The following is a 4,265-nucleotide window of genomic DNA, read 5'->3' as shown; positions in this document are numbered from 1 at the left end:
TTTTAGCAAGTGATCTGATATAAGAGGTCCAGCTGAGGGCATTGTTAAGTGAAATGCCGAGAATTTCAATACTGTTGGAATTAGGAATATTAGCAGCATCGAAGGTAATAGAGGAAACTGGCAATATCTGTCTATTAGTAAATTGCATATATATTTAGTTTAACTAAATTAAATGAGACAAGGGTATTTTGTTCCCATTCAGTGATCCTAAGTAAGTCTTGATTTATGGAGTTGGCTGTACTGAGTTGTGAGATAGAGGTATTAAACTTTGTGAACGAGTGTTTAAGTGTGAATGAACTGTGAAGTGTTGAGTCATTTGCATTTGAATGGGTGGGGCTTTGGGTGACAGATACGAGATCATTAATATGAATTAGGAATAGGGTTGGAGCCAGAACTGATCCTTGTGGCATGTCAGCATTAACTGGGTGGAAATTGGAATATACATCAGTTACGTTTATTTTCATGTCGCCGAGATATGAGGAAACCAGAGGAACAAAAGACGTTAGTCCATAGCAAACGAATTTGGAATGCGCCACACTCTATCAAAAGCTTTAGAAAAATCAAGGGCTAGTGCATGAGTTTCTCCATGTTGGTCAGTCGATTGATGGATAGTGTGAGTCAGGAGATTGAGTATGTCAGTGGTGGATCTTTCGTGGCAAAAACAATACTGTCTATCATTATTTAAGTTGTTGGAATCAAGATGTTTAACTGTGTACAGTTGGCCACACTCCCGAGTTCCCTGAACTTCACCCATACTCAGCAATGTGGCACCGCTGTATTTGTTTGGATCTTTGGACACGTACCGCAGCAGTATGAAGAGCTGGGACCTCCCAATAATGACCTGGCACAAACAGTGAGTAACAGAATTTTCCTCTCAGCGTCCGTGCTTTGTCGAACCTGTGTATCAACTGAATAGCGATAAGCATTAAGATATAACTGAACCCTGTATTGGGTGTCTAGTTTGGCGGGGAGGAAGTATGGCTAGTGGGGGAGGGGAGGGAATGGACGGTGGAGGGTCGGGCTCTCCTGTTTCTTGCTGAGTCGTGTGCTGAGTCGTAAGCTGGAACCCAATACTTTACAGGAAACGAGTGAGACAACAGACATTCACATGGTTAGGGGCACACACACACACACCTTTGTATAGAGAGCTATATAATATATGTATTACTTGGCTCTCAATACAGCTATGAACGCTGCATAGTGATACATAAAACACAGCAGACCTCAGTTTGTTAATTGTTAGGCTTATCATGTGATGTGGCATATGGCTGGTGTGGGGGAAATGGAGGCTGATTCATGAGGCCACTTGGCTTGATCCATCATCACAATTACACTGTTTTAGTCAATAGCAATGAAAATGAGAGTACTGAAAACAAACTATTCCTGACCTTATTAAACGGAATGTGGACACGTTCATAAATAAAAACTTGTGTAGTTTTGTAAGCACGTATGCCTACATCGTAGGTGCACTGTGTGCATACCCAATAGAATACCTTCATAGGTGCCAAAATGATACTCCCTGTTATGTCTACTTGGAGTACCATATATATAACTTATGCTGTGGCAGTATATTCATATTGGTCGGCACCTTCTGTGCGCCACCTGAATTTTGTAATGAAACAGCAGGATATGTTTACGTGATTATTTTCCATTTTTAGTTGATTCCAATATAGTGGTGTGCGACTCTTACATTTTTCATTCATTGCCAGACGCCATGTATCCCAGATGGGGTGGCCAATGGCTTAGAGTTAATTGTTTTACAGGGAGGGTCACTAATCCTCCACCAACCCCACTTGACACGTAGGGATGCCAACAGCATCTGGTGTTCCCAGGCGGTCACCCATCCAAGTACTAACCAGACCCAACGTTGCTTAACTTCGCTGATCGGACGGGAAGCGGTGTACTCAACGTGGTATGGCCGTTGCCATACAATGTGATAAAAATGTGATCAGTAATATGGAAACAGAAAATACACAATTACAAACTAAACTGATCAGTATTATACATACAGAATATACACAGCCCTGTAAAGAATAAAAAAAAATCTTTCACTGGCTATTACAAGGAAAGATAAGCACATAATTCGTCTATAAAAATCTTGTCCTGAATCCAACCAATATGCAAGAGAAAACACAGCAAAGCAAACTTTAACAAAGGAATGTTTTAATTACTCTGGTGCACTAAGATACTATCACCATGAATATTGTCCATAATTATTGTCAAGTTCTAAGAAAAAAAACAAAAAAAAAAACAGGGGGGGGGAGGGAGAGGGCATTAAATGAAGTGAAATTGTACATTTGTGGTGGTTTATTTGTTGGTTTCTTATATAACCAGATTCATACGATAGTTACTGGTGAACATTCTTCCCGAAACCCTTTGCCAAGCTATTCAGAGTGGGAGAGCTCACCCCTTCCCCCTTTTCTCTCTCCCATCCACCTCTAGCCATACCTCCTCCTCACCAGACTAGACACCCTGTACAGGGTCCAGTTATATCCTAATGCTTATCGCTGTTAAACTGATACGTAGGTTGGATAATGCCTAGACGCTGAGAGGAAAATTCCGTTACTCACAGTCCGTGCCAGGTCACTATTGCGAGGTCCCAGCTCTTCCTACTTTTTTTTTTTTTTTTTTTTTACGTGTCCGACTCTGGGCAAAGGCTCAGGGCCTATTTCTTGGAGGCAGTGGCCTATCCCAAGGCCCAGTAGTCCTCCTACACCTCCACATGTCACCACTTCGGCGCTAACACCCACCGTCCATAATGAATACATGCTAGGGCTGTCTCATACAGGACTGGTGTACTGGTATTAGCGGGGGTATTTTTACGACATGTCGGCGGGTCATCTGGTAGATCAGGAAAGTCTGCTTTTTAGGAAATTCAAATCCTTAAACTGTTCCCTGCCCCAGCCGGGATTCGATCCTGGGTCCATTAGGACTGCAAGCCGCCTCTCTACCGATTCAGCCACCGCAAATACAGAGGTGCCACATCGCTGAGTATGGGTGAAGTTCAGGGAACTTGGAAGTGCGGCCAGCTATACTTATTCATTAGAGTTTCAAATACATTACCAAGAGAAGACGTGATGATAGCTATTGGCCTGCAGTCAGAGGCATCAGAGGAACATCCTTTCTTCGGAACTGGGTGAATACTGACTTCTTTCCATGAATTAGGGAATGAAGAAGTTTGTATGCGTAGTTTAAGTTAGTTAGAACAGAAGCAAGTTGTGGGGAGCACTTTTTCAGAACAATTGTAGGAAATCAGTCTGGGCCTTCAGCTTTGTTGGTTGGTAAATTGTCTAGGAAAGATTAATTTACATATCTACTCTGTATTTTAAGTTGAGCAATTTCGGAACAGTCAAGGTCTAGTACTAGGACGTTCTGGCTAACTTTCTCTGACGTATAATTTCTAGCAAATGTACTGGCAAGGATATTCGCTTTACCACGTGGGTCAGCTTAGCAGATTCACCTATCATTCTCTCCCTCTATTTTTTCCTCTCTTTTATCATGTCTTTATTTTTAGATGTGGAAACATCTCAGGGAGCTACTCTGTCTTCCCAACTCTCATTAACCCTTTCTGGATGCGCTACACTATTTTTTTTTTTTTACTTTAGTGATTTTAAAGAATGCTCACGACAGCTTATCACACAACAGACCGGACCACTCTCTCACACCAGGCAAGACAAATTCACCCTCCCACGCCACACCAAAGGCACTAGCCAAAGGTTTTGAAGCTCTCTCATCTATTACCTTTGTACTTGTTTATCTTCTGAATATACTTAACATGCGCTACAAGGACATCTGGTAGTGCTCATGACTTGACTGAAATGCTGCCATATTACAGAACTTCTGCCTATCAGATTTCTTTTATTCACCGAACTGCATCTGTTTAGAACTCGCTTCCCCAGAGTCGTTTCCCTCCAAACTTCAACCTGTGGCTGTTCAAGTCCAACTGTTATAGATTTTTTTTTTAATGAATGGACGACACCTGTAATCTGATGTATGGATTATTTTTTTTACTCATTTGTTTTTCTTCCTCTGTTCATCTTCTGTAATATCTATCTGTCTATCTGCCTATGTATTTATCTATCTATCTATCTATAGCCCGACGCCCTATTCCCGCAAAGGCTGGCCGCAGACAAAACGCCTCCAAGTCACTCTGTCACCCACCATTTGACTACCCTCCCCCCAACTCACTCCCCCCTCCCTCCTATACCTCTCAACTCCATCCCTCCACCTCATCCTCGATCTCCCCCTCCCTCTCCTTCCCTCCA

The 4,265-nt window shown here is 42.3% G+C and overlaps 1 non-coding gene across 1 annotated transcript; it reads right to left on the bottom strand.

Moving 5' to 3' along the window:
* Positions 1-1,807: 1,807 nt before the first annotated feature.
* LOC145417000 (5S ribosomal RNA) lies at positions 1,808-1,926 on the bottom strand. Its single transcript, XR_013900380.1, has one exon. It is a non-coding gene; the product is annotated as a 5S ribosomal RNA (ribosomal RNA).
* Between the last annotated feature and the right edge of the window lie 2,339 nt (positions 1,927-4,265).

The sequence above is a fragment of the Coenobita brevimanus genome, chromosome 13, assembly GCF_032717465.1.
Source record: "Coenobita brevimanus isolate Jiangsu-jjx chromosome 13, ASM3271746v2, whole genome shotgun sequence".
Lineage (NCBI taxonomy): Eukaryota > Metazoa > Arthropoda > Malacostraca > Decapoda > Coenobitidae > Coenobita > Coenobita brevimanus.
This window is presented reverse-complemented; position numbering and strand designations above follow the sequence as displayed.